A 12,836-nucleotide genomic window follows, 5' to 3' on the forward strand; every position below is an offset into this window, starting at 1 on the left:
CTTCTAATATCCTGATAGATTTGTTGTCATTTCCAGAGCGACACAGGCAGAAGCCGGTTTGCACCTCATTTCGGTTTGTTGCTACGGTAGCTCAGAAGATCCCTTTATCCTAAGGCTCTGTTAGTCTATTCAAAGGTAGCTAAGCTTACAAAATAGCTAGAGGGTGATTTCCCACACACAGATAAAGCCCAGACTTGAAAATCACTTTCAAAGCAGGCTCTCCTCTTAAGATGCTTTGAAGCCCAGGAGAAGGGCTTGAAAAACCTCCGCCTGGGAACCAGAATCCTCCTGAGTCTAGCAGAAACATTGGGGCTAGTCTGTTACCCCTCTTTACTCGGCAGCCTCCCCGGCCTGATGCTGCGGTTCTTGTCTGTGGTAGTGGTGTTAACCTGGTCTTGTCACAGGGACCTGGGCTAGCCCTCCAGGCGCCACACACGGCCTGGACCTGCACAGCTCTGTCAGCGACCTCACTGGACCATGAACACAGACAGACCACTCCGGAATGTCGGCAGGGCCGGTATCGACCTACACACACACACAAAATGGACACACACACAGATGCATGCATGCATGGGCACACACGCACGCACCCACACGCACACACACACAAATGCAAGTAGAGGCAACCTGATCCAATGACACAGGAGCTGCCTCAGTGTGCGGCTAACTGCCTTATCTCCCTCTGGCCGCGCTCCTCTTTCCTCTCAACATTCTTTCAGGTATTTGGCCGAGACCTTTTCTCTTTGTCTGCCCTTTTCAAAGACCTGCTTTATGCCGGGAGCCATCCAGCCGTCTTGCTGCAATCCCCTGACTGCCTCTCTCTCTCTCTCCGCCCCCCCCCCCCTTTCTCTCTGCCCACTCATCTCCCCATCTACCCGTCTAACTGTACCTTGCCCACTTTCTCCCTTTCTCCTCCTCACCCCCACCCTGTCTCTCACTTTCCCTCTCCCTTCCACTCTAATTTCCCCTGCTATCCCCACTCACAGGATTGAAGCTACCATGCCACCTGTGCTGTGTCTCAGAGGTGTTACTCTCGTGAGTGTGTGTGCACGCACGTTTGTGTGTGTGTGTGTGTGTATGTGTGCACGCTCCGGGCCTGTGGCGTTCAGACAGCAGTGGACTGAGGTTAGGCTAATGGGACCTGTGATCTGGTCTTTGTAATGGAGCGAGAACGGTCTGCTTTGAAGAGACAGGTGGAGTGTATCTGGATACATATGGGGGAGGACCGCAATCAGTGTGCATCTGTGAAGGGCCATCCAGCATCTTCAAAAGCACCAGACTAATGTGTCATGGGATAACTGACTAGTGATCACACTTCAGAAAGCAATTGCACCCCGCTACCTACACAGATGCTATTTACCGAAGTGATCTGCGGATTTTTGTGTGCGCCCCTATATGAATACAATAAACACAATACCTGTGCAGCTTTTGGAGAGCTTTTGGACTAATCAGCTCTGACAAGTGGAACAAAACAATTTAATACAGGGCTGATTTCACATCTGAGCAGCGCGTCATTTACATAAGCTTTTCACAGTCTGCTCACTGAGCTGCGACAGGCATGTGGTGCGCCCAGAGAGACCGGAAGGCTGCTCCAAATATTCTGCTCCCTCCCTATCTGACCTCACCAAGGAGAAGGCTTCACATGCATGAGTACATGCAAAGACTCATTAAGATACACATGTGCGTGCACAATGAAGCCCCCATCCACTGTCTCTCTCTCTCTCACGCACACATACCCCACGCGCACACACGCACGCGCGCACACACCCACACACCCACACACACACATGCGGTGTCCTGTGGTTAGCAGTGAGAGAGGAAGCAGTGGCGCGTCTCTGTGCTGACTTAATGTCTTTTAACAGTTTGGCTCCAGGACCAGGGGTTGGCCAGAGCTGAGCTAAAGCCAAAACCGGGCCTGATCATCTGTGACGGCAAGAAAAGCCCGAGGCACAGCGTGAGTTGTGTGTGTGAGTGAGACGTGTGTGTCCTTCTCTCTCTCTCTCTCTCATTTTCTCTGTTTCAATCTAACTGTATCTACCAGTGTGTGTGTGTGTGTGTGAGTGTGAGATGCTTCGCTGGCAGAAGCTATGGGGGACAGAAACACCAGCGGACTGAATTACCCTGGACAAAGCCATTGACAGAGGCATTAAAGTGACAATAGAATATTTACAGCACACGGCGCTGATTCACTCTGCTGCCTAATATGCAGCACATCAATATCCTGGAGAACGCTCACAGCACACTGCAGTGCATTGCTGTGGAAATTAGCCTGGCGTACAGTCTCACAGACACACGCATACACACACACACACCACACACACACAGACACACACAGAATAAACTACTAACTGGTGCTGACTTGAAGGCAAACGGGAGAGGGATTGGGAGTGGAGCAGAGCAGAGCAGAGCAGAGTGGGGAAATGACTGCTGCTGTGCTTGAGTAAGTTCCTCTCTGCACTGAGGAGAATAGATTGCTGTCCCCCTGCAGAGCTCTACCTCTCAGGTGGCCCACAGGACACCAAGTCACCTTGTCATTTAATATCAGACACACTAGAACAGCTGTAGGTTACGAGTGCGTATGTTGGCGGGGGTTGGTGGGATAATTGTGTGCATGTGCGTGTGTGTGTGGGAGTGTGCGTAAGTTTGTAAATGTATGGGCGTTCATGCCCCAAAGGCTGTGGGTTACCCCATCCCACCAGAATGCCTTAGAAAAATCTGCATCAAATCACACAAACATGTCATTTAGTTTGCTAACTTTCCTCCCCGACTGCTGACCGCCGGTCCATTCCCCATATTCACAGCCAGTTAGATCATGCTCACATGCAAGGCAGACCTCTCTCCTCCTGTCTCAGTTTCACAGTCCAGAGCTGTTGAAATAGCCAACATATGTTTGGAAAATGAATGTGCTGCTTAGAGGTCAAACAGTTATGCAGTGCACAGCTCTGGGCTCATGTAGTTAAGTACAGACCACCGCGTACTTAGCTTGATTATGAAACTCTCTGCTGTTGCTCTATGTCGGGTTTAAATATTTTATATCATTCATAATTCACCAGCTCTGGAAAATTAAGAGCACTTACAATGGTCGTAATTTGAGAGAAGTAACAAGTCAATGTAATGCTGCATGTTGACAGTGATGTATTTAAGCAGCACTGATTAGAAATGTACAAATTGCTATGGTACTTACATTAGAGGAGAAAAAGAGATATATTGTACATTGGAATGCAATATAGTGCACTGTGGTGTTGAAATACCCTGAACTGTAATCCAGGAGTGTGGCCCCTGTTAAATGTGCCAGTGTCTATCAATACTTGGCATAAAGAGCGTAATAAGGTCTGCAGGGAAAGATCTGCAGTTTTCATTTTTTTATTTCTTTTTTTTTTCGTTTTGAATTTTTTTGGGGGGTGGGGGTGGGGAGGAGGAGGGGGTACCATGTGTGTTAAAAACAAAATATCCTATTCAATGATTTTCTAGTAAATAAAAACAAGGGTAAACTCTATTGTATCCTATGAATTTATGCCATAAGGATTCACATCAGCTTTAAAGTGAGTTCAGGTGGGTTCTCCCCCTCCGCTAGATTCTACTGAAATGAACTGAGGCGTGATACTTGTGGCTGCGGCTAGAAAAGATGCTTAACTTTGTTCCTGAGTGTGAAACCAGAGCAGGAGCAAGGGCAAGAGCAGCAGGCCGGAGGTGTGGATGTTGACCAACAGCAGACGACAGATGAAAGAGTCCAGCCTGTCTGCTGTCCTTCATTAGGACTTGTCCGGGATGCAGCTGGATGTACTTACCTTTAATAGCGCTGATAATTAGCCCTGCCATTCTACATTCTACCAACGTAAACACACTGCCACTCATACACACACACACTCACACACATGCACTCACGCACACACGCACACCACCACCACCACAGAGTTTATTACTTGGAAGGGAATCATTATTAGGGATAATTTGAAAGCAATTTTGGGGCTCACCTATTACCTCTGTTTTGGTTCCTCCTGGTCATTAGCAGAGCTGTCAGGAAGATTGAATATTACACATTTAGAGGGGGGTCCCTGACTCCAGGTGTCAGGAGAGGTTAGGTAGAGCAAACGCAATGACAGACCATCACACACAAAGCCACGGCTTGTCCCTTGAGCTGCAGCTAGATTTGTGATTCTTGTTGAAAAATGAGTTTGGTTAGTAATTTTGCTAGTTTGTGTATTTATCACTGGGAGGGGGGGATGATTCCGGCCGGGGTCATTCTGGCCTGTGATTGGTTCAGCCAGTTGTGTCAGAGGTATGGGAAGAAGTTAAGCACGTCTCTCTGCACTTTTTTTTCGCTGAAAGATTAATCACTGTTTCAATAGATGCGCTGGAGAGGCTGTGGAATATCAATAAAGGGCCCAATTATGAATTTGAGGTGCGGCCATTGTCTGTGGAAACTCTCCTCTTTGCAGGATTAATTATGGGGCTGCCTTTTACCTGCTGATTTTATTAAACCTTTTCATGTCTCAACTTCCATCTATTCTTTGGGCATTAATATGCAGATCAAGAAAGAGACAGATTTTCTCTGGCAAACAGCGAGGCCACGCTTCAAATTAGCATATTACTAATCTACATAAAATTGCTCCAAAGACATAGTCTTGTTAGAGTCACAGCTCTGTGCGTGGTTTCACCTCGACTCAACCATGAAAAGGTTCAGTAAGCCTGTTATCGTAAATGTAACACTATTAACTTTACGCTGGTACATTCCATGGTATAGGCTTGCATATATTTTCACTAAGTGGCAGTGCATTCATGGTCTGTGATTTACATCTCTTGTATCGGATATCAGTCGATTTAAAACTTTGGTCACAGAACTCTTTCAGCTCATGGTTAAGAGTGAAATTCAAAGAAAGAGATGTCTTTGCTGGTGTCTGAGACCTTATTGGGAGACACCAGTGGAATAAGCAAGGCTAGGCCTATGAATAATCTGTCTGAGTGTTGTTGATATTTACAAGCTGAATGCAAATGTCATCTTCTCTATATATCATCTTTTTTCCCCTTGTGCCTGTGGTCGGGTCTGTTTGGTATTCTCTCAGCACTTTAAGGTAAAGCCAGAGAAAATTAAATCATGAAATCATCACTGAGAAAGGTCAGAACATAAATATTTCATAATCTGGTATTTCTATGTTAGATTGAGTTTATGCACGGTGACGTTAAGGCTGTAAGAATACAGAAATATCAAGCCACTTTCCCTTTCTCTTACCTAGGCAATATCAGATTGTAACAGAAGAAAAACACTGGCTAAAATTGTGCAACATCAACTTATGCGTATGTATGAGTTTGGACAGTGACTGGTGAAAAAACTGAACCAACACACTTTTGTGTAGTTTTCGGTCCAGTTGCCTTGCACAGTCTTTTTGAACACTTCGGGCAGAGCAACAAGGTTTCATACCTGCTGGTCCGACTAATAAAACTGCTGGGTAACCCAAGTCTCCATAGCAAGTCCTGGGGTGCTGAGGCCCACCGTTGATCCCAGGTCTGTCTGCTCTGGCTCCCCACACCCTTCCCTTCCTTAATGACCAGGATTAGAGGAGCTGGGGCCTCTACTGTAGGAGGAAGCAGCTGCTTCCATGCTCATTATTACCTCACAACTCCATAGAGTGGCAACAGCTGGAGCACACGTTTCACAGGGAGAGAGCTGGGATACTACGAGGATCTCATGTGGCAATAAGCATTCCACAATAAGCACCGAGCTGTGATATAGCATCACATGACAAGCAGATGACAAGGAGAACAGAATTTAATTGACTGGCAAATGAACCGAATCGTATGTTTTGGTGTTGTATTATTTGACGTTACGACATATTGATGTCCACTGATCAGACATTCTGCCAGTGCTTGACTTTCTATTGATTTCATGTCATTTCACCGGGCCAATGTAATCACCCACATTTCTCTAGAGATAAAGGGATGGATTAGTGATGAAATAACAACAGAGTGCCCCTTAATGAGAAATGTAATAGAGCACTTTAATCAAGGGCTGTGGTGTAGTTAAATGACAACTGTTATCTCCACCAGAGTATATCTGTTGGTGAAGATAATAACAAGATGAGGTGGGCTAATGAGAGGGACGGTGGAATACAATGATAAGGCTGCCCAGCGACAGTCCAGCCTCAGATATTACTTTAATGACTTGATCATCCTGTGCATATATAATGGGACAGGGCTTGTCTGCACTGAGTTGATAAAAGTGTGTTACAGCGTGCTATGACAGGCTGATGGCAAAACTTTATTCCTGACATTAAATCCCACTGTCTAAAAATCAGACCTACTCTACCACTCAAAAATTTGGACACATCACATTTTGCTTTGTTTTTACTATTTTCCACATTTGCGAATAATAGTAAAGACATCAAAACTAACCCTAACCCTAATAACACAAATCAAATAATGCAGTGACCAAAAAAGTGTTAAATAAATCAAAACTATTTTATATTTTAGATTCTTTAAAGTAGCCGCCCTTTGCCTTGATGGAAAGGCAAAGGCTTTGGAAAGAAATTTATACATAGGCATCAATTTCACTATTTATATTTGTTTAAAGAAACACATTGCAAGCATTTAAGCATAAGCCTTTAGATAAAAATGGCTGTAAGGTAATGAAAAACATTCAAGCATTCAATCAGGTGTGTATATACCTCATAACTGCACTGAAAGCCAGACATATTGCAAATACAAATAGAGCAACAAAGGCAGACACTTGTATAGACACTTAGGAATAACGTTTAGAAATTGAATAGTGGAAGAGACCTCACCAGACGTCTTATAAATATCTATAAGAATAGAGTCTGCACCCATTTAGCTTCTCTGAGAGCATCCATTTTCTTTCTCCCCGCCAGCAGCATACAACCCCCCTACTGAGAAAATGTGAAATATCACTGCTGGCTTGCAAGGCCAAGGCTAGGGCTGAGGCGAGACGGACTCTGTAAATTACCCAACGCCTCGCCTTCTATAATTCTCCACTAATTGTCTGGAAGGCTCTGCATTCAGGTGTGGAATAATTCTGACCGGCCGGCGTATTGAAATTCCACCGCTGCGCTCCCTGGGGTCACATTCAGAATATCCAGCCCGGCAGAGCTGTGAATCTAGAGTTTAGCCCTCTACATGAGGTAATGAAGAGCCATATGCAATCAGAACAGTTCCTCCTCCACTGCGATGAGGCAGTGGCACCTTTGGGCCTATTATCCCACTGCTGCTATGACAGGTACAGACGCTTCATACCCAGACACCCTGAACTTTCATTATAGAGTGCCCCAGAGGAGATGGAGGAATCATAACAAGGACAAAAGCAGCCCAACTTTTATGCTCCTGCATCCATCCAGTCTTGCCTGGGACAGTGGTCCGTAATGGGATATAGTGAAAAGTGATTAGTGAGAAGACAGGAGGAGAGGGGGAGAATGGAGAGGATAGGGTGGGATAGGAGAGGACAAGAGAAAGAGATCTAGTGAAGAAGGGACAAGAGAAGTAAAAAGAAGAGATGATAATAGAAAATAAGCAAACGAATAAGAAAAGAGAAGTAAAGAAAAGAGAAGAGAAGAATAGAAGGCTGCATATCCTATCAATCAAATTTTGCATGATAAAGTAACCCAGCAAAGTAGCACATAATAAAAGCTCCACAGCAGGCCTAAAGCAACTCCGTAGCAAGCCTCCCTCCCATTGTTACTGTGCTGCGGCTTCTATTCAATGCATGGGCACCATGTGGGTATGCATACATCCTGTACCACAAACTCCCCCATGATGACTAATGAAGTTGACACAGGGCTTTCAACTATTCATGACTCGGGGCCTGAATTATTTGTTGGGTTGATGCAAGCAGGCAAACTGTGTTTCCAACGATCAAGCCCTGCAAAAGCTTTCCCCCACTGTGGGAATCTCCTGACTAGGCACGCCTTTGATTTCAGAAACACTGTCTCTGTTTCCTACATCAACCCCTTGCAGTTTACAGCAGCTCCTCGGCTCCTTGGGGTGGACGCTCCTTGCAGCTGTGGGTATGTGTGTAGGTTTGAGTGTGTGTGAAAGAGAGAGAGAGAGAGAGAGAGGGACAGAGAGAGAGAGAAGAGGCCAAGCTAAAGCTCATTATGCCTCTTGCTTACAGGCGTTGTGTGGATATTCTATTAGCCATATCTAAAGTGTAATTGTACCGTTGGGGGGGACAGTGTTGTCGGGGTGCCAAGCTTTCTCTCAGCGACTAGCGAAGTGTGGTAATCTCACACACCATCTCATTACAGTTTAAACCCCCAGCAGCTGCTCGCATTAGACTTTTATTACACACTGCCGCTCACAGCTGTGCTGGCATAGCCCTGGACAGGATGGTGAGAGACGGGAACAAAGACAGACAGACACAGGGATTCCAGCACAACATTTGGCTCCCATCAAAAAAGTGGGAATATCGAAGCAGAGGGTTGTAATGACCCTAACAGCCTCTCAGTGTGATAACTCCGTGCCCCCCCCCCAAGACCCAAACCGAGGCCAAGGACAGTCGCACAGATGGACCGAGTCAAACCCAGTCAGATTGGGATTCAATCAAAACTGCCAGACCAGTGGTCACGCAAAAGCTTCACGCAGTGACTGCTTTCATAGGCATTTGTCTCGTTCTGAAATCAGTATGGTGCTTTGGTATCCTGCAATCCGAACAGTCACATCTGGTTTAAGGGAACTGTAAATGTGTGTGTGTGCATGCATGTGTGTGTCTGTTTGTGTCTGTATGTGGGTATGTATGTGTTTATATGTGGCTGTGATCTGTATTTGTGTTAAATAGTTAGTGTGGATGTGTGTGTGTGCGCGGCTTTGTAACAGTGTCCAGGTTTGTGGTTGTGTCTCTGCATGCCACTGAAAACAGGGCCAGACCTGTGTGTGTGTGTGTGTGTACAAATGTATTTATGTATACATGTATATTTGTATGCATGTATTTGTTTGTTTGTATGTATATGTTTGTGGGCATGTATGTATGTATCTACATATTTATGTATCTACGTATGTGTGTGCTTGATGTGAGTCTATGCAAGCTGTATGTGTGTGCATGTGTGTGTGTGTCCCACCTTGACTTCTGTGTGAATGTGGTGTACTTGTAGAGGACACTGGGACACAGAGCCCAGCTGGGGAGGGAGATGAGGCACAGCTGGGGATAATTAAACCCAGCACTGTCTCTGTGGAGGGGCCGGGCGGCCGGGCCGGCCTAGTGTCCCCCAGACAGAGCAGCTTGGAGTGGGGCTGACAACACAGCGCTCTCCCTTAACTGTGTTTCTGGATCAGAGGCACAGCACAAATCTGACAAAGACCCAGCAGCGAAATGTGTCCGGATAAAAACTCAGAGACTCAGCTTGACTTTGTAGTTATTTCCTCAAATAAACATTACTTTGTAATGCCACTCATCCCCTCTCATCTGTGTATTGCAGTGGTAGATAGTTTATGAGTGGAGAAATGTGAAAAGATAATTGGCCACATCACTGATAACACAGAGGTTAACTGTAACAGACCTGGCCAGCATTATCTGCTCTAAATTTGCCTTGGCTCTGTATGAGGCATGGATGCTAGCCATATCACAGCCAGGGCCTGCCCGCATCAAGCTGGGGCTGGGGTTTGTCTAATTTGAGGAATGCTTTTTCCCGTTTCTCCTCCAAAGGCTGATTAATTTACCATGGCACTGCTCTCCGTCTCTGCTGTGCTGGTTCTGTATCATTGGAAATGAAAAGGTTTACTTTGGATGTTGTGATAGAAAAGTGAAACCCTCTGCAGATCACCCAAATATCTTTTTAAAAACCTGCACAGCATGCCAACTCAAACAGCTTTAGATTGAATGAATTGACCTGTCCTAAATTTAAAAACCCTATACTTGGTACGATGATAAAACGGCACTTTCCAAGAACCATCAAACTCCTTGCTGTTGCCAAAGCTGCCGAGGTGAATGACCTCGCGCGCAAAATTGCAGCATGATTAATCAGAAAAAGCTTAGGAGGAACATACTGCCGGCTGTGCCTCTGCTATCACCACTGTTTTCACTTCCCTCTGTTTGTTTGAATAAGTTAGACTGTTGAACGGAACCATTTGATTACAAAGGCACTGAGCTGGCTCATTAATGATGCTGTTAATGACATCCTCCATCATCCTGGAATCACTATGTTGTTGCACAAGCAGTCAATACACAAGGCATTTCACCGCCTTTATTAAGTTACACTTTACTGGTCTGTAAAATTTGACTGCAGACATTTTATTTGCCACCTCTTGATAGCTGTGGTAGAAATATGGGCAGTGTGGTGCATGGAGGGGCATCTATCTCCCTCTTCAACCTAAGCTTATCTTACAGACAGCCCCTCGGTAGGTTGTAAATACTGCTGGCATGTCTGCCATTTCTCTCCTCGCCCACTATCTGGCTGCCCACCCCACTGCAACATTCACCTCTGTATAACTTGGCACCCCCCATCATAAAAAGGGGTGAACAAAGCCAGTGGGAGATCATTAGCTGTTGTTAGGTCAATTTATTTTTTTGATCACCGCCTCACTGGTTAGCCTTAAGAATGTGCAATATGTCTTCATTATAGAAATCATTATAATGTATTCCTCAATAGTGGAGAGCCCGATTGCACCAGTTGTAAATGAACAGCTACAGGCTTTTTGATTAAATCCCAAGGTGCAGACTTAGTTGAAATGAGGTTCATTGGCGATGATATTACTATTTATTGCCTGAGCTTCTACAAGCACAGACATTTTAACAGAGCAAAGCTCCTTTTTCCATTGCGGGTGATTTCCATGACAAGTACCCATCTCACAGGAAGCTGTGTCAGTAGCTCTGCTGTAAACAACACACACAAAGACACACACACAAAGACAGGCAGACAGACAGACAGACACATACACACAAAATCCAACCATGATCAGCCAGGCGTGCGTTGAGAAATAGGCTCAGGATGCATTATCAACCGGATTAAGAGCAAAACTGATAAACCCTGTAGGCAGAGCAGTTGACAAACAAGTTGTCTGTTTGTTCATTTAGCCTTCATATTTGCTCCAGTCTCTGTAACCAACAGAGAATGACTATGACACTCATTTCATATCAGGTAACTATAGAGATTGGCAAACATACTCTCCCGCTTCAGTTGCCATCACAGTGCTGATAACAACACTCCCTGCCTCAGTTATACACACACAGCACAGACTAAACATTTTAATTTCAGTGCATCTTCATGTCTGTACAAGGATCATTAAACTGAGGCCTAATAAACGCAGCTAACCATGATGGATGACTGAACAAGTTCGCAGTCCTTCCTCTGCCTCGGTGGAGACGAGTTGTTTCTGCGATGCCTCATGTACTGTGACGTCTCCTCCGGGTTCTTGCCGGGAGGGGACTCACTCCACCCCTCGAATCCATCAGGCTTTAGAGGGGGGCTCCACGCAGCTTGTTAGAGTAACACGTATGACCATGTAGGAGCCCTAATGAGCGGTGAGCTAGCCGGGAGAACCGTGTCTGGACGACAGAGAACATAAATCTCCTGTCCTGCTCTGCGCCCTGGGGACTGCATGAACACCAAAAACTGTGCGAGTCTGCGTGCGTCTATAGTACGTGTGTGCATGTGTGTGTGCCTGCGCCCCTATGTGCATGTATGCGAGCGCGTGTGAACACACATGATATAGATGACTATAGCCGTATCCTCCTGGGAGTCTCATCTACTATAGTTGAAAGAAGCAGGTTGTTTGAATTATGATCTAACAATAGTGTTCCACTCCCACTCTATAAATGAATCCAATACTGGCATATCTATCATAACCACAGGACTACAGCTTGGCTCTCTATATGGGACAAGTTTTGGAAATCAATTCAGCCATACTTTGCTTTGCACAACCACCCTGCAGGTTTATGGTAATTTCCATCTATTTACGGATTCCCTGTACATAAACTACAGTCTGTGGCATTGATCAGATCTACTGTATCTCAGCCTCTTTCAAGGTGCCTCCTTTCCTTCCTGCTTCCTGAGAGAGCTCAGTCTGCGGAGCTCTCTGTCTGTCTGCCTGTCTGTGCCTGGATGATATAGAGTAACACGTAAGCCGGTACTCTTTTTCCTGGGACATGCCTTCTCTCACCTTGCGGGCCAACTCACTGCAGTGTAAGGTGTGTAATGAAAGCATGAAACTCTATTAATGTATTGATTTGTGGGTGAGGTTTACCTTCTCTACTCTAAGATGGGACAGTTGGTGTAGTGTTATATGAGACTCAGAGTGTGTGTGCAAGTGTGGGTGTCTGCATTAGACAGATAGAGAGAGAAGGTATGGTCAACGTGCATGCATGTGTACCACAGGAATGTGTATCAGAGTGTGTGTGTGAGAGAGAGAGACAGTATGTGTGTGTGTTATACAGCCCCGGGGAGCTGCTATGGTCATATTTTAATAACTCTCAGTATGTTGGATTATGTACTGTGGGGTTGTAATATCACACCGTCAGGGCAAATCCCTAACAGATTCTCTGTTAGCTGGCCCTTAGCAGAAAAAAACACACGTCTGGGGACTCGCCAAAACATTGTTTTCAGTTCTGCAGCACTTGTGAAAATGTGAGCTCCCACATGATTCCAGTTCAAAGGTATGCCTCTGCCGTTCTGTCTGCCTCAGCACGCAGCGCGCTCTCTCCCGGCTACAATGAACAGAGCTCCAGGTTTAATAGGCCTTAAGTAGCGCACCCCCTCCGCTGCCTTTGAAGAGCAAACACTCTCGCTCGCGCACATACACACACACACATACACACTGCTGTGTGAGCAATAAAAAAACAGTGGAACTGTGGGCTAGTTCTCTCTCTGACACATCAAAAGGGGAGCTAAGGGAAGTAA

The sequence above is a fragment of the Centroberyx gerrardi genome, chromosome 16 (genome assembly GCF_048128805.1).
Source record: "Centroberyx gerrardi isolate f3 chromosome 16, fCenGer3.hap1.cur.20231027, whole genome shotgun sequence".
Lineage (NCBI taxonomy): Eukaryota > Metazoa > Chordata > Actinopteri > Beryciformes > Berycidae > Centroberyx > Centroberyx gerrardi.